Source organism: Melozone crissalis, unplaced genomic scaffold (assembly GCF_028551555.1).
Source record: "Melozone crissalis strain CALT ecotype California unplaced genomic scaffold, PUWL_Pcris_2 ptg000052l_1, whole genome shotgun sequence".
Lineage (NCBI taxonomy): Eukaryota > Metazoa > Chordata > Aves > Passeriformes > Passerellidae > Melozone > Melozone crissalis.
The window spans coordinates 1,639,876-1,658,315 of record NW_026535830.1 but is presented as its reverse complement, the minus strand read 5'-3'; the positions used below and the strand labels follow the sequence as shown (position 1 = coordinate 1,658,315).

At 47.7% G+C, this 18,440-nt stretch overlaps 1 protein-coding gene across 2 annotated transcripts in view; it reads left to right on the top strand.

Annotated features, from left to right (window-relative positions):
* Positions 1 to 18,440, top strand: part of LOC128943645 (zinc finger protein 239-like) — a 313,995-nt gene that overhangs the window by 92,967 nt on the left and 202,588 nt on the right. The window lies entirely within an intron of this gene.

Below are 18,440 nucleotides of genomic sequence, written 5' to 3'. Positions count from 1 at the left end.
TGCAGACTACACCAAAATATGCCCCAACAGAAACTGGCCCCTTCTGCTTTTGGCCTCACAAGGAGGTTTCGCAACTCTGCACTTTGTTCCTTTTCCACATGGGACAAGAACGGCCCCCCACAGCTGCATGGACAACACAATCCTCCCTTTGCAGCTTATCCAAAGCCAAAAGACAGAGTGCCCAAATTGGACTCTACTAGTGAAGATCTGCTCAAGGAAAGTGCAGACCACTTTCACAAGCCAAACACACCTTGCCAAAAAGGGCAAACAAACAAACCAAGCCCCGGCACCTCCGGCACCTCCTCCTTTGCCCTTGGCCATAGCACTGCAGAAGCCAAGAGATAGAGCTTCCCTGAGCCAAGCAGCCAGATGCTCTCCCAGAGGCAGCAGCCCTTTGCGGCCTCAACATGACAGGTGAAAGGCCAAGTTGTGCGGTGGCTGCCTGGAGGAAATCCCTAGCTCCTGGCAGGACTCCAGCACCCAGCATCCTCAGCCTGCAACAGCAAAGTGCTGGCTGCTCCAAAACTTGCAGCTCTGCCTTGCACTAAAGACAGCACCACACACAACTGGCACTTACAGGTCTGGAATAGGGCGGTGTGAGCAACGTTGGAGGGTTGTTGTCATCCACCTCATTTTGCTCCTCTTTGGCTTCTTCTCCAGGAGCAGCGGGAGCAGGGGGAAAGACGGCTCTTGCTTCTGTCATCTGTGGCAAGAGAGAAGCATGAGGGACAGCCCGGTACCTATCATGTAGAACCTCATTTCTTTTAACAGCTACCACCACATCTTCTAAGGAAAAGGTCATAACATTTCATAGCAACAGAGGGCTTCTAAGTCACGGCCACCAAATCAAAAGGGACAATTCAACAGCACTCTAGATGGATATGAAGTTGATTCTCCTGCCTGGCTGCTATCAGCAAGCAAGGTTATCTCAGAAAAACGGAGCTTTTAGTTCTTGAAAGCACTGAAATGGTAAACAAGGAAAGCGACAGCAATGCCTTTGCTACTGCTGCTGCAGATGTGGAAACCTAAAACTGGATCAGAATCCCATCCAGGGCAGGAAAAAGCAGAAATCGCTGTGCAGAAGCATCTTTGCTTGCTGGATAAACAGGAAAATGAACAGCCTATCTCGTGCTTGCAAACCAAGGAGCCAACAAACCACAAGATGGAAGTGTCACCCACTCCAGTGTCTAAAGCCCTTGGATGCAGTGATGGCATGTTTGGCACTGAAACAGCCCTTGTGCTGAGCACTGTCATGCAGGGATTGCAAGAAGTCTGCCTGGAGGTGCCTCAGGAGCCTCCCATTGTCCAGGCTGAAGCTCCCTCAGCACCTCCTCACTGGCCTTGTGCTCCACCCCCTTGCCCAGCTCCCCTGTCCTTCTGTGCACACGCTGCAGCCCCTCAATGACTCTCTGCTTCCCAGGGGCCCACAAGTGCACACAGCACTCCAGCTGTGGCCGTGGCGCTGCCCAGCACAGGGCCACGCTCACTGCCCTGCTCCTGCTGCCCCACTGCTGCTGACACAGGCCTACATGCCCTTTGCCTTCTTGGCCACCTGGCCACACGCTGCCTCATCTGCAGCTGCTCAAGGCCGCCAGCCCTGCGTCCTTTTGGGCCACGCAGCTCCCCAGACACCATGGTGCCCATTTAACTTTAGATACAGCAGGCACCATTGCAAGATGGCCTTCCTGTTCTACAACGATATCTTCTAAGTAGGTATCATAAAGTTTGATAAGAATAGAATTGTAAGGCACTCTGACTAAATTAAAATGGTCTAATTCAACTGTACAGGAATTTGCTGTTAAGTAAATATTCCACCCTATCTGCCGTCAGCAAGGAAGGTTCTCTCTGCAAAACTGGATTTGTACTTCTTCAATGCTCTGAGATGGAAATTTTAAAATATCCACTCATGCTTTTGTTAGTTTTTTGCAGGCATGAATATGTATTTTCTTTCAGCCTTCCTAGCTGGCCATCTACACTCTACTGCTACTGGCTAAGCTCACATCTTCCTCTACAATTCTTAAACACCAGCAACATGAAATGTTCCTTTCTCACTCACCTCAGGATCTTCAGCACTGCTGAATACACGCTTCAGGTGTCCTGTATTTGGAAGGGAAAATGAACCAGATGCTCTTATAAAACTGCCTGGGCTGCTGAATCCCTCAGAGCAAGTCAACCCAAACAGAGATGATTTCCCATTTCACAACATCCCTCCGGGAGACACATTTCATTCACACAGCCAGAAAGAGATCAGGACAATCTTCTTGCTTGTGCCTACACTGCAGCCAGTTTAGCCAGTAAATGAATACAAATATGATCAAGAAAATGCAAATTGATCTTTAACACTCAATGCTCCTGTTCTACCAAACACATAAGACAGCTTCTGAAATCCTCTCTTTCAGGTACTCCTTCTTTTTTCAATCAGTGTCATGCACTAATTCTGATTAACTTGCAGGAAACAGTTGCCCAGAAAAGCTTCCCCAAAATCCCCCTGAGCTATGTCAGTTCTATTGTGGAAGAGCACAGCAGCACCTCTGAGGTTCAGGAGCAGACACTCATTGCTTTAGAGTTTGCGCTTCCTTTCCAAGGGAACAACTATTTTAGCACTCAGTAAAAGGTCAAGTTAGTCAAATCCTTTCATGACAAAATTTACAAAGAAAGAAGCTTTCTCTGAATTCTGGGAACAACTGCAGAGATTTTCAAAGGCATTCCAAGAAGGTCTGCCAGTCTACATTTTCCAAGGTGTCTTGCTTGTCCCAGCAAACTGAGGAAATGACAGACTCTGCTGCCACAGACTCTCCTGTGGAGGGAACGGAAGCCCTGTAGGTTCCCTTGCAAATGCTGCCCCTGTGGCTACAGATACTCCCTTTTTAGATGAATGCCTTGACAGGAGCTTTACCAAAGCAGTGGCATCCTAATGCTCTTTCTGTTTCAAAATCAGACACTCAGTCACTAAGTAAGAGAAGGAAGACATAGAAAACCCAGGTTAGGTTACACCATAACATGAGCGGAAGGGAAACCTCTACTTACGTGTGAAATTCGTAAAATAATAAATGGAATAAGCAATGCCATATGCAGCAAAAGCTGCAGTGGCCAGATGGTTAATTATTGGCATTTCTGCAACTTTTCTAAAAGCTAAATAAACAAGCCTCTTGTCAGTGGGCAGCTGCCTACTGACAGATGCTTTGACCAGGAAGGTTCTCCTGATCTGAGCAGGCCTAGGGCTGCTCTGACACTCAGGCCTTCTGCGCACCAAGGCAACCTTCTGATGTCACTATGACGACGTGGCAACCATGCCCTGACATCACAAAGGAACAGCTCTGTGTTGGTCTGTGAGTTTATGCAAAGCAATACCCAACCTTCCCTACAGCAAACACAAAAGAGCCTGGGAAGTTGTCCTCTGTCACAAAGGAGCACAAATTCCCCTCATGGGCCAAACCCTGTTGTTCAGGGGATCCAAGAGGAACTCCAGGAGTGCCCCAAGCACCTACAGCCTGTACCCCAACTGAGCACTCAGATGGGACACAAGCAAAGGAAACCAGACCAAGACAATGGCCCACAGCATTGCAAGTGTGAGAAACGACTCTCACTTTAAACATTTTAAAGGTATATTAAACATTAAAAAAGGAATGAATAAGGAATGACTGCAGCATTGAGAGCCTCCATGACTAGCAGACATATGCTCATCTACAAAGAGGATGCTGTACCTTTTATACCCTTAGCCCCTCCAAAAGTTTTGTCAGTCAACTTTTTCTCTGCTGTCCATTGGTGGAGATTACTTTCTTGCACCTTGACTGGAGGACAGATGTTGTTTCCCCCTGCCTGCTGGTCACAAGCCAGCCCTCCCCAAATGCCCTGACTACCAAGGCTATTACAAAGGGGAGGAGAAAGAGGACTATGGGAGGATATATACAATATCATCACTACACATTTGAACATCCACATAACATCTGCTTCTTAATTGTCAGAGCCAACCATTGCATTACTTGTCTAGAACACAGAGAACCAGGAGAGAAGGCACTGTTGGCATCGCAGCTGAAATCCTTCCTAACAAATCCTCCACATATTTGCACCTTTCTTGGACATGCCCAGAGCTCTGGTGCATGTACATCTCTGCCTTTCTTCCCCTTTGGCAGCAGTCGAACTGGCAGCATCTGCCCGCCAGCAGCAGCTGCTCCAAGCTGGGAACGCCGCTGGCGGTGCTGATTTCCAGAGGCTTCTGTGTGCCAGGGGAAGCCAAGGCAGGAGCGGGTTGAACGGTGCTGGTGCTGCTGCTGCTCTGTGCCAGAGAGCCCCGGCTGGGCAGGGCACGGTGCCCACTGTGCTGCGGGCTCCTTCTCCTGCCACAGCTGGGCACACCTGGCAACAAGGCATGACAAATGGTGGGCAAGCCAAGGGGTTTCTGGGGCTGCTCTGCTCTGCACACACCCAGGACACCTGCAGCACAGAATTTTAACCCTCAAACAGGTGAACCAAAGGGAAACAGCTGGAAAAGATTTAATTTGGACCATTCTTACCTGCTCAACAGAAGTCTTCAAAATGAATGTTACCAAGCAGGGCCTGATTCCTGCTGCCAGCTCAGGGTTAGAAGAGAGGCAATACTTGATCTCAGCACTGGGTGTGTGGGGAATCACTTCCCTGATACGTGCACACCCAGCAATCTCACTTACTTGTTTGTACCCATGGATTTAAGACATTTTCAATACTTTGCTAAAACTCACAGGCTAAATATTCCCCCAAATTATTTGATTTAATGATTGATACCTTTTGACTTATTGATACTTAAAGCACTTCTCAGAATTTCCTGACATGAGTATAGGAGTGTCCTGTAGGTTCCTGCTGGCCTTTGTCACAGGTTCAGGAGGAGCCCCATGCACAAAAGAACCCAGGACAAAACGGGGCTTGCAAAGCAAATTCATTCTATTAGTTGCAATAGCAAATAATACACAGCAACCCCTGGATTCCTAAAAATCTGTGGAGCAGAAGAAGGAGGTGGAGCATGGTGCTGGGCAGCAGGGGAAGGTAGGCAGTGCACTTTCAGGACATCCCCTGGATGAAAATGGTGTGCATCTCATCCTTCTCACCGTTCCAGCTCAGAACCAGGCCCTATATCTCCTGCTCAGGAGTGGAATTTCCCAGTTACATCATTGGCTCCCACATGGCTGGCGGGTGAGATGAGGCCAATGAATCAAGGATTTAAAAGAACTGGAAGAGTTAAAATTTCAGCAAGATTTAGTTAGGGGGAAGGAGTATAGCAAGAAGAGTAGAAATAATAAGGGATAGTTATTGTTTTGCAGGTAAGGTAGTTAAGGCTAGGGTAATATATCCCTTGCCTGTCTTTACTATGTTTAAAGAAGCAGGATGGGATGCGGATTTCTTTGTGACAAAGAAGAGGACCAGAGCCTGCACCTGGGCCCCGAAACTTCAGCTATAGCCAAGAAGTGCAAAAGCTGGCCAACAGGTCATAAGGAAAGAGGTCAAATTGAGGAAGACGTCTTGGCCTTCATCCCATTCCCCACTTTAAAACCCACCAACCCATTTGAAGTGAAAGACTGCAGAAATGTGAAGGAACTTTGGACTCAATTATAATACATTTTAATACAAAGGAGGGTAGGCAGTGTTACCTAATGAATATGTGTTAGGTTTTTTGGGAATTATATGAATGTGTAAGATATTTTAGATGAGTAGAGAGCCAGTGATTCTTCACAAATGTCTTTAGGAGACAACTCCTCGTGTGCCTGGCGCTGTAATAAACACACCACCTTCTAACTTCAGCTGTGGTGAGTTCTATTCCACACCTCATTTGGTGACCGCGCCAGGAGCGCTTCTCTGCTCCAGCGAGAACAACCACGCTGTGGACGTCTCTGGGCACTGCCAGGACATTCCTTTCCTGGAGGCACCTCCGCTCTCGGCTGTTCCTCGTGGAGGACAGACAAGACTGCTGGGACTGTGGAGAAAGGGAACGTTTAACTCTGTATAAAGTAACCCGTACGGCGAAGGCAGGGGAAGGGCTGTTCCTAAGTCACAGAGAGATGTCCTGCGCACAACGTACACCTGTACAGTTTGGGTTTGGGTCTGGCCGCCGGCAGAAAGGATTTGCTGTGTCAATAAGGACCTGCTAGCAATTCTGGGGGTGAATTGAGCAAATCCTGTTTTATTGCTGCAATTTTTCCTGTGTGTTGTAATTGCGGTTTTGTTTTCAGTGTGAGAATGTTTGAGGAAGATGATGTGGGTGGATGCTGTTGTGATTTATGGTGTGTGTTGTGTTGAGAAAAGTGAGCACTCTGTCCCCTCCTAAAGAGATACTCCTTTCCCGGTGAGCTTGTGTGTATGGACTTTGTAGTTGCAGGGGTTGGTACTCCCTGTGACACCTGGTGCCTGGGTATACAGGGGGGTTGAGTGATTTTTCTCCCTCATTGTGATCATTTGGGACTGAATGGTTGTATTTGGGGGGATTTTAGGATTTTGTTTGCAACAAGTGCAGCAATTTATGCAGAAAACTACAGTGTGGTGATTTACGTATGTTGACCTATGGTAGTTCCTTTCTACCACCCCCCCTCCTCCAGGGTTAAAAATCTCCTGCCACGAGGTGGACGCTCTCTTTCCTCTCCTGGACATCCTCTTTCCTCTCCTGGATGCTCCCTTTCTCCCCTTTCTCTCCTGGAGTTGTTCTTCATTAAAGCTGTGGGACTTTGGTCCCGAGAAGAAAGAGCGCCTCTCGTCTTTTGCTTTTGTCCTTGTCAGTGTCACTGGAGTCCAGAGCTCGCCAAACTGATCCCCCACGAGGCAAAAACCGACAAATGGCCCCACATGCAGAGCTCAAAAATTGGCGACATTTCTGATGGACTGGAGTGTTTGCCACACTTTTGGAATTCCCTATTCCCACACAGGTCAGGCAATTGTTGAAAGGACGCACCACACTCTAAAACCCATTCTAGGTCAACAAAAGGGGGATCCAAGCAACACCTCTGATAAGGTGTTGAGCATAGCTTTAGGTGTCTTTATGCTTTGAATAGCTCATTTGCAGGACATAATCCTCCAATTTTTAGGCACTTTTCAAACAGCACACAGGCAAAATTGTAAGAAAATCCTCCGGTTTTGATCAGAAACCTTGAGTTAGGACAAATTGAAGGACCATTTGCACTAATCACTTGGGGCAAAGGGTATGCTTGTATTTATTTGCACAGGTGCCAGACCTAAGTGGGTCCCTGCGAAGGACATGAAACCGTCTCATACACAAGAGCGCACCGACAATTCCACCAGCAGGGAAATGAGCACGCAGACGCGAGCCGCACCGAGAAACTACGGTTCATGCCAGACGTTCCCTGTTCAACCTGTGAAAGCTACAAATCTTGAGTTTGACTGTTGATTTTTGGACTGTGAAAATTGTTTGTATCATAGAGCTCTTTCAGCAAAAGGATGGTGCCCATTTTGTTCAAAAGAATTCTAAGATATCCACATTTGTAAAAACTGAAGGTCAGAGGGACAGTTTAGTGCCCTATAGTTGGCCAGTTCCCTGAACAAGTGCTAAAAGATTTGCTTGAGAACTGAAAGAGATGGGGAAGCTTTTGCCAAAAAGCAGCTGCACAGGAACATGGAGCTTGATCAAATGATATACTGGCATTTGTTGGTTTTGCTTGCTTACTTTTGCAGTGCATATATGCCTGTAGATCAACCAAAAATGAATGTTTACCTTGCTTTAGCCAAGTCACCAGGCTCAGACACCATATGTTTGACCAATTTGAGCCCAGACAAACCCTTTGTGACCTGTTTGGTCGGTGTGCCAGTGCCAGCCAAGGAACGGCCAATACCCAATCGTGACAAATATTGGTGTGAGGCTGCCAACGAGACCAATCCCATAAGCAGCTGGCATCATTGGGCCCCTGATCTTCTTAGAGCACCTTCTGAACCTCAAGAATTGGAATTCTTGGTTCATTTCTAATGGAATTCTGTGCTGCCTTTCAGTACCAGGGAGATCCACAGTTACATGTTACTCCCCATCATCCTGTGGACAGGTACTCAAGTTTGTGGTGCAATTGTACTACCCCAGTGTCCCCTAAGGGTGAAACTGCTAACAAGCAGATGACCTAGATGAGTCCCCACAACAATTAGTAACAGAATATTGGCTCATTTGTGGAGGTAGAGCCTGACATGGAATTCCTCAAAAATTAAAGGTGGCCCATGTAGCATCAGACAACTCACTGTGATAGCACCTATCGTTTAAAAAGCCATCAAGAGAAAACACAGAGAAAAAAGATTTGTCCATCATTACAAAGAAAAGTGTCATAGCAATTTCAGACCCTAGGGCCCTGCAAAATGAATTACATCAAATTTATTTCTGCATCCACTTGCCTCGGGTGAGGCACTGAAACCATTATAGCGATTGGGGTGTTGGCTGAAGAGAGAAGACAGTGCTACTTGCATTGCAATTAGTGACATGATGACTGATGTTAGTGTTGTCAGACATGCAACCTTACGGAACAGAGCAGCAACTGATTTTCTTTCACTGGCACAAGGACATGGTTGTGAGGAATTTGAAGGACTGTGTTGCATGAACCTGTCTGATCATTCTGAATCCATCCTCAAAAGCATACAAAAGCTGAAAGATTTGACAGCTCCAATTAAAGAAGATGGTGGGCCATGGTTAGATGATTTGTTCCAAGGATGGAGCTTTGCATCTTGGCTAAGGGGACCTTGTAGCATAGGTCTCTATGGATTGGGTGTTTTGGTAGTGGTACTAGTAGCAATACCTTGCATACATTGGTGTGTGTGACAAATGATGGGCAAAACTATCAAAGAAGTTTTTATCACACAAGAGAGAGAGGTAGGATACGGATTCACAGGGAGTTCTTGAAATCTCACACAGATGGTGAAGGAAGGTATAGACATGGAGGAAGGTTTTGAATAAGACCTTGGAATAGACGAGATTTTTTGGAACAATGACTTGTAATTGTTATCAGACATGACTTTTGCCCTTTGAACTGACTGGACTTTCACAGCATTAAAATTGCTGTGTTGGAATATAGCAAGGCTTAATGCGAGCAAAAAGGATGCTTTAGGCAAGTAATAAGCAGGTATACTATAGTAAAGCTATGAAATGCAAGGTAGTTAATAAACTACACGGATACAAAGGTTTCTTTTTAGTTGTACCGTGAGGGGGAATTGTGGGAATCCTTCAAATCAGAGAGTTTTGGGAAAGCTGCAAAAGGCAGACCTCAGAAACAGCAGACCTGCAATTAGAGCTAAGCAGCAGCCATAAGATTTGTCAGCAGAAAAGTTATAGAAGAAGTAGAAAAGTAAGGACAAAAAGAACAATGGTCTGTGTATTAATGCTTGGTTAGGACAACTCCATAACCTTCATAAAAGTATCTCTAGCAAGATATTAGGAACTTCTCAGCTTAATAATGGAGCTCAGTGCATTGTGTTTTAAGGCTTACAAGCAGGTATTATATTCAAAAGAAGCAAGCACTGTTTTAACAAAAGGTACGTGTGCGTATAGCGGTTGGATAGAACTACTGTCAATATGCTTCTGCTTTGTGTGATAGGTCAAAAAACTTTTCAAGGAAGGTGTACCATTAAGTTCTATGCCTGCTGCCACAGATGTGAGCTGCTGGCATCTTCCCATAGTCATACCCAAGTCATGAGACTGATGCTGGAAAACAAACAGCTCGAGGTGCGTTCCTCAGCAGTCCCGTCCCGTTCGTGATTCGTACAGAGACCCCCAGCCGGCAATAGTGTATAGATGTTAAATTACATCTATGAGAAATTAATAGGTATTATTTCATTCATTTTGATATTTTTTCATTTCATATAGATTTATATATTTTCATTTCATATAGATTTGGTTTCTTCCTCCAGCTTGGGAGAGTGAAGAAATACAACAGTGCAAAACCTTCTGCCCGCACAGCAGTCAGCCCCCAGGCATGTGCATGCACACCCACCCACTGTGCTTGCTCTTCTCAGCATCTCGGGGCTGCTGTTTGCACAGAATTGGGATGAATTTAACTCAACAGAGGCACGACTGGGGTGTCCAGCTTGTCATGAACACTCATGTGGCAACGAACAACACAGAGCTCTCAAATCACATGATCACAGGTAATCTCATTCCTGCTGGGAACTGAGGAAGTCTCAAAAGAACCAAAGATACAGACAACGGGGTGGAAAACATTGGCATCATGGTACTGCTGGTATCCTCATGGAGGAAAATCTCTTGGATTTCTTAAGGTGGGAGCTTTCCAAAAACTAGGAAAATTGCTCAGCACTGGCTGCCCAATTGTGAATGGTTTTCTTGACTTGGCAAAGCTGGGGTGTTAACAATGGACTCCATCCTTGGTTCAAATCCCCTGCCCTCACCTGCAGGCAAAAGCACCACCAGCAGCAGCAGAAGCTACTTCAGTCAATTTTCTCAAAAAGCTCTGTTAAAGTTGGGAGAGGAAAAGAAAACACATCAGACACTGTGGATTAATGACAAGACTCTGAGGAACAGTTCCAAAGCAAAGGGCAGCAGCTTCTCTCTAGGCCACTCCTTGTGCTCCAAGGCAGCCGGGCTGCCCTGGCTGCCCAGGACCCTGCGTCCTGTGGGCTCTGCAGAGCTGCACAGCGGGGAGGCAGCTTCGGGCACCTCAGTCCCTGGGCAGAAGGGGCTGCTTGCTCTGCAGGGCTGCCTGTGGGCAAAAGCAGGGTGCTGGCCTTCTGCTCTTGGCCCTAGCCTGGCCTTGCAGGGCTAATCCTGTTCCCTGTCTCAAATGTGCTAAAGACAGACTTGTTTGTTTCCAGCTCTGCACAGCATTGATTTGCACCACAAAATACCAAAGGACTAAGGCCTGAACAACAGACCCTGACTGAAGCCTCAACAACAGGACCTGAGCCAAAGCTGCCCTCTAGATGATCTTTCCAACCCAATGTTCTATGTATCTGCTCCTTAACCAAGTATTACTGCCAAAAATATTGTTGCATCCATTCACTGGTGAAATACGTCTACATCTTTCTGCATGAGGAAAATGGACACGGCCACACCTGGCCTTGGTTCCTCCTTGAGCCCTGGGCAGGCTCGAGGAGAAAACCAAGAGGAGAATGAAACCAGCTGTGCCCCCAGCAGAAGCTCTGGCACATTGCTCATCCAGCACGATCAGAGCCGGGCTACTCTCACAGCGCACTTGGGAGCCTCGTGGCCGGCAAAGGTGGAGGCACCGCAGGATTTCCCGGTTCCCGGCCGTGGCTCTGCAGGGCTTGGCTGGGACAGCTTCCCCCAGCTGATGTGCAGGGGAAGGGGATGAAGGGGAAAGCATTGGGGTACCTGGCGATGTATCTTCCTTAATAACCAGAGGCATCCTTTTGTGATAATGCTGAGGTTCATTGCTTAGCTTATCCTTTTCTGAATCTTTTTTGCACTTTTGCATTACAGTAAATTGCACTGTTCCTTCAGCTGGTGTCTGTGTCTGCATCTATGACCCTCCCCACCATCAAAACAAACACACAGCCAGTTTAGCAGGAGACCTGCCTCTCTGCCAGCCCATCTCTTGGCAAACACCCCTGGTGGCCATCTCCACAAATGAAATTCCCACTTTGCAACTTCCTTTTCTGCAGGCAGGTGAGAAAAGGAGCCACTCCCAATTCTGGACACCTCTGAAAACCAGCTGCTTTCAGCAGTCACAACCCTGAAATATCAACCTCCTTCCTTAGGCTGCCACAGGGAGCTCCCACCACGAGGCCTTTTGTCCAACGATACCCACAGAAGAGCTCGAGAAGGGAGCAGTTCGAAACACAACTGCTTCAGAGTTTAAACCTGCCTTTATCAAATGAGCACACACCAACCTGTCCCAAAGGGAAAGCAGGCAGGAACGAGAAGCTCCTCTCCCACAACAGCAAACTCTGTGCTTTCTTTCTGTTCCGGCTGGAGAGTGGAGGCCACGGGCTACACCTCACTTTGGGAAGGAGCCCTGGGAATTGGGCTGATCTGGGAGGGCAGAAAAAGGAATTCTCCAAAAAGTAGGAAAAGATTCTCTGGAAGGAATAGATGATGACAATATTTCTGCAGAAAAGTGAAATAAAGGATAATTGAAGCATTTCAAGAAGTGCCCAGACTGAAATTGGTTTGCCAATACGACAACCCCAAAGTCTCTGTGGTGTGTCAAGAAGCTCAGGAATGAACTGCAAGGCTTGAATAAACATCATTGGTGTCTGTCCCCCAGAGCACAAGCAGCTCCCCAACACGACTTCAAGACTAAGGGACAAAGCTTCCCCCTTCAGCTCCCCACAGCAGCTCTAGGGAGTCTCTCTCTATTGCAAGATCTCCTTTGTCAGTCTACAGTGACAGGAGTTGGCTGCAGGAGGCATTTGCATTGGAGATCTCCCCAGATGGGGGGAAGAAAAGGAAAAGGTGATTCCTGAGGAAAGAAAATAGCAACGCTGTTTGGGAAGACACCAGTGTGATTTCACTACAACTCTAGGCCAGAAATGCTTTGAAGAAAGCAACATCCATCCACGGGGCAGCACTTTGGCTTTGATATCTATGCTGACAAAATTGTTGCCCCTTCCTGCTGCTGTAGCTGACTCCAAATCACGAGAAATGCGCCAACTCTGCCAAAGACAGGAGGACATGCTGAGATAAAACCAGCTAGTCTGCTAAAAAGGAGTCCAAATTAATGTTTTCCAAGTCCCGCTTTTCATCCTTTCCCCAGCCAAGCCAGAGCAATGTCCTTCCTCTGTGTCCCCGATGGTTACCCAGGCATGGGATGCAGCGTGGGGACAGAGCCTGTCACTGCTCCCAGTGCCCTGCCCTGCCCTTCCCTGCCTGCCTTGCCCTTCCCTGTCCTGCTGGAACCTGCTGTGCTGTGCCGTGCCGAGCCGAGCCCGGCCAGCGGTCACACATTTCGGGAATGACCCTCCGCTGTGCCGGCCGTCAGCGTAATGAACATACCACTTTCTAACTTTGACTAGTTAGAAAGTCTTTGTCCGTGATTTTCAGTTTTAACAATTCAGGGAGCTTTTGTTTTCCCTGACAGAAGTACAGTTGTCACCAAGGGAAGCACACCCAAAGACCAATAGTGACCCAGCCTTCCCTTTGCTTCCCTTTTCCTTCCCTCACTGCTACACAGCGCTCTCATACCAGGACCTCAGTGCTGCCTCACCTGAGCATTTAGAGCTGCCTCCATGCCATTCCAGGCTAAGTGCAGGTGCTCAGGATTCTGAGGTTTTCCTAGCTTCTTGGGAGAAGGTGTTTGCTTCATCTGGACTTCTTGGCGTTTCACCAGAGGAGCCAAGAACAGGCAAATTTCATCTCCACTGTGAGCTCTTCATTCTGCTTGTTCCCGTGGAGCTTAAATGCCAACCTGAGCTCATCGTTCCTCTGGTACCCATAGACCATCACAACCCTTCCATGGCCTCTCCAGAGAGGAGCAGCTGCACATCTTCAGAGCAGCAGTTGCCAGCCCGCAGCCCATTAGGGAGGGAAAGAGCTTCTACCGTTGCTTTCCAAGCAGCTCCTGGTTAATGACCCTTTTCAAGAGTTTTCCTGCAGTGCTCTATCATGGGTAGATCTCAAGTGAGAAGCAGGTAGAAAGTGCCAAGTTGCCTAGGAAGGGGGACCTTGAAAACAGAAAGGTTCTCTGCCTCATTTTCCTGTCCTCGCTGCAGATTTGGAGGGTGTTCTGGGCATTTGGTAGACTGACTCTCTGTAGGGGTACAAGGGCACGGTGAAAGATATTGCCTAACAAGTGGCCAGTGTTAGGTGCATTCTCCTCTTTCTTTGAATGAGGCCAAACTGGGACTCTGATAGGACATTGCAGATGTTTAAGACTGTCTGCCCTGCAAATCAAGCCATGCCATTGAAATGAGCTCCGTGTGCCCCACAACAGCTGCAGCTGAAGAACATGGCCTCACCCTCAAGGCTGTTTCTAGAATAAACTCACAGTACAAGTTTAGCATGCATGTCTACAGATCTGGGCTCTTCCTGGGTGAATCCATTTTCTGTGGTCTTTTGTGATGAGAAATCAAATGTAGCCAAATCCCAAAGCTGCTGGGAAGATGCAAAAAGCTGTGATGATAGGGTGTTTGTGTGTGTCTGTGTCTCTGTGTGTGTCTGTATCAGATTTCCAGTCCATGCTTTAATCTATGTACATGTCAATTTGGATAAATATTTTTAAGAGGAAGAACTCACTTCTTCAATCCCCTGGGAAGTCTGAATACATTTCTGGAACGGAGGTTGCTGTGTGCTTCCTGTGATGTTTGATCCAAGGCAGCACTAGAGCTCTGCATCCCAAAGACACGTTGTGGAGCCTGACCAATGTGTTTGGATTCTTGCAGCCAGGCCAGACACTTCAGCCCCCAGCACTCCAGCTGCCAGTGCAGGTTCTGCAGCATGGACAGCCACAGCTGGCTGTGGAATATTCCTGGGAAAGAGGAATTGCCACCGCCAGATCTGGACATGGTGCTTGAGACACTGGAGATGTTTTCTCCCTCTGCTTGGGCAACTGCATTGGACTGGGAAGAAAGGGGCTGGACTGAGAACTTGGGAATGCTGTTGCATGGCTGAGAAGGAAAAGCTTCTGGAGTTCAGTTGTGAATGGACAAGGCAGGTTTTGCCTGGTAAAGCATGACTTCCTAAAGAAAAGGGAATGAAAATGTCATCCCGGAGTAAGGATGAAAAGGTGTGAGCTTGTGTTGGCCAAGTTTGGGTGCTCCTTTTCCTGGGAAGAACCCCTGATGCAGGAGCATTTGTGGTGAGGAAGTGGAAGCTTTGTAGGTTCTAAGAGGCTTTGTTTGATGGGAAAGAAGAGAAGAGAAGTGTTTGGAGAAGTGGCACTGAAGGCCAAGTGTCCCATGCAGGGAGGGGCATGCCAGAGGTGCCTCTGTTGCAGCTGCAGCAGATGTGGGCTGTGCCTCTTTTGGGTGGGAAGGCCAAGGCAAAGCAAGGGCTGGGCTGCAGCTGCTGCTGCAGTGCGAGCCCTGCCGTGCGTGTAGGCGCTCCCAGAGCCGTGGCTGGGGCTTGGCTGCAGCTGCAGCTTTCTTGTCCTCTCAGTAAGCTGCTGCCTGCAGTCCAGTTTCCATCTGGGAAATCCTCAGCTGGGCAAACTGGCCAGTCTTGCTGTCCATGTTGCAGAGCTCATTCCCCTTGCTCTTGGGCATCTCTGTGGCAAGAGATGTGTGTTCCCATGCTGTCCCTGCCAAGCTGCAGCCTGGATGAGACTGCTGTGCTCAGGGCTGTGGAGGAAGGAGCACATCCCTGTGCCAGGAGCTGGCAGGACTCCTCCTTAGCAGCCATTCCATGTGTTCAGTGTCAGCCCCATGTTCAACACTGTCAGCTCTGACAGCTTTTGGACTGTGTTTGAGAAGTCAATTTTTCGGACTGTTGAATGGCTTTGGGGCCCCGAGTTGTTGTTAGGAAGAAGGGATTAAGTGTCTGAGCCATGGAGTTGGTGGACCAGGTGTTTTGTGTAGGTGGTGAGAAGGGTTTCTTCATTTCTGTTTCTCTTTCAAGGGGAATATTAATGTTGCCCCTGAGTCTTCAGGAGGGGAGCCTGTGGACAGAGCTGCAGCAGAGGGAGCTTTGCCTGGCACTGAGAGCTGCAGGAACAATTCCCAGGAGCCCGAGGAGCTTGGTAAGGGCAGAGGCCCCACTGGTTTAGAGAGGGGTGAGATGGCTGCTCCGAGCCTGCCTCTGGCAGGAAGGGAGATGAGAAGGGTTGAGTTCCTGTCTGCAGGCTTGGTGCTTCCTGCTGCCTTGAGTTCAAATCCTGCACAGGCACAAGCTGCCTGAGCCCTGCCCTCCACGCTTCTCCAGAGGCTCTGACACCGAGTCCTGTGCTGGGGCAAGAGAGCAGGGAATAAACCTGACCTTGTGGCAGTTGTGTCACCAAGCCAGGTGTCCTGGTTTTGTGCTGATGTCCGTGGATAAGTTTGCTGCAGGATGTCAGTGCTCTGGAGGCAACACTGAGTGACTCTTGAAGCAAGAGAGGAAAAGCCCAGAAAAAGGTCAGTGTAGAAATCTGAGCTTTTTGTCTCCAAGCATTAAATCAATGCAGTGCCACTCTGCTGATAGCTGTAGTGAGATACATTAAAAATACAAGCAGGAGAAGCTCTGAGGCCAAGGAAATCATTAGTCACAAATCCAGGAGCTCAAGGAAAAACTGAAATTACCCCTTTAAATTAGTGAGAACTAAAGTAGAGAGAGAGCACTTTGGGTCTGCATCCTTGAGCAAAGCTGGTGCTGCCTGCAGTCCTGTTAGGGAGCTCTTTCCTTTGCAGCTGTGAAAAACAGAACTTACTTCTTAGAATTTTTAAAGTTTAATACTAATAGGATAAAAAAAGACAATATTTGCAGCACTGTGGTGCTCGGGGCTAACACCCAAACAACACCTGGTATGTAGCGACAGTGTTAGATTTATGGTGTTACATTGCTGAGATGCAAGCATATTCATGCGTTTCATGAATTATTCAAGCATTCTTGGGAATTTTCTGATGTTTTGGCAACTCCTTTGTTTGACTTCTGCACACTCAGGTTTACTGCATGACATCCTGTTTGTCAGGTCAACATATTTTATTTCTTCTTGTGTCTCTTTCCTGCTGTTTCACATCCTCTGATAAGGCATTAGTATTTTCTCCCTAAATTTCACATGGTATTCTCTAATTGTCCTCTGGTGCTCTGGTTTGTGTCAGGGTTATTTTATCACTTGAACAGGTTGGTCAGTGGACAGCCTTACACTGTTTTTAGTTACACACAAGCCTTTTTTCCCCTTATGTTTTGCTACGCTCTGTAACACAATACATTCATCACACAATTGTTTCCATAAGTGATCCATAGATAATATATTCGTTACACTAATGTTTCTATGAGCAACACAGTGCAAACTGAAGCTGATGGATTCTGTTATATTACAAGCAGCTAAAAGAGTTCAAACTGATGTTATTTCTAAATACTTATAATCACTAACAACGTCCATAAGCGAATACCTAAATTCCAAATCAATATTACCTGGTCATTTGTCACAGAGCTGTTCATCCCAGAGCTAGTGGTTGTTTTGGAGGAGCTGTGGCTCACTGCAGAGGGCAGGTTGCAGATGGCAGGGAACGGTGCTAGTTCATAACTCAGCTCCCAGCACCTTCAGCTTCAGCCATTTCAGGGATGACTGAGATCTCTCTGTCAGCACAGAGAAAGAACCAGGCTGGGCTTCTTTGTGGCAGCTGGCACTGTCTGTGTTTCAAGCTCTCATGGGAGCCCTTTGCACTGCGAGGGCTTTCAGTGTATTGGGATACTTCAAAACTTCAGAAGTTATAAACTCTTGGAAGGAGTCTGGCTCTTTGAAAAGCAGGCTTCAAATTGCCAAGTGAGATTTTGCCTTTCAGCCCATCTTTTACAGACTTTGATAGAAGGACGGTTACTTCCAAAGGGACAAATGATGCACAAAGGCCAATATTGACCCAGTGTTCCCTTTGCTTCCCAGACTTCCAGCTGATCTGCCTTGCCAGGAGGGCTGCCCTGCAGGGGAAGAAGGATCAGAGGGAGAGCCTGTGAGCATGAGACAGCTGGAATCCCTTCGTCTACACATAGATTTATAGATTTCCAAAATTCTAATTCTATATCCATATAGTTGTATTTATAGATTTACAGAGGTGTGTTTATAGGTGCATATATATACATCTATATAGTAAAATTGATCTATATTGTTATAGATGGGATAGAATTAGTTACATTTCTAGATTTTGAGATTTACATTTATACATTAATAGAGTTACATTTAGACGTCTACATTTAGACACCTACAATTAGATACCTAAATTTAGATGCTTAGATATAGATCTAGAAATATGCATAGTTATTTAGTTAGAGGTATGTGGAAGTTTAGATGCATAGATTGAGCTGTGTAAGCCTAAGCTGCATTTTTACCTCTTCACCCCCTCAGCTGCCGATTTCACCTTTTGCTTTTCCCCTGGTGCCCCCTGTGTCCCCTGTCCCTGTGCTGGGTCCGAGCTGGCGGCCGGGCCGGGTGGAGCAGCACTTCCAGCCCCAGCTGTCCCTAGAGCGGTGGGAGCTGCCGCTGGCCCCAGGCACTGTCCCCTGAGGAACTGCTGAAGGATGGTGAGACTGAGGGGGCTGAGGGGGCTGAGGGGGCAGTGGCGCCGAAGGGACGGTGACCCTGAGCTGCTGCTGGGGCTGAGGGCTGTGGGGCAGCCGAGGGCCATGGTGGCACTGAGGTGACAGGGAAGTGGCACAGGCTGAGGGCTGGCAGGTCTCAGGGGACGGGATGGCTCAGAAGGGACTGAGGGGGGTGAGAGGACTGTGAGGGGCTGAAGAAACTGAAGGGGGCTGGGGCTTCACCCAGAGCATGGCGGGGCTGAGCGGATGGACAGCAGGGAGCGCAGAGGGCTCTGGGACTGCAGCTCTGCCAAGCCTTGGAAGCAATTCCAGAGCCTCCACTTTTGCCACAGCTGCAGAGGACAGCCGG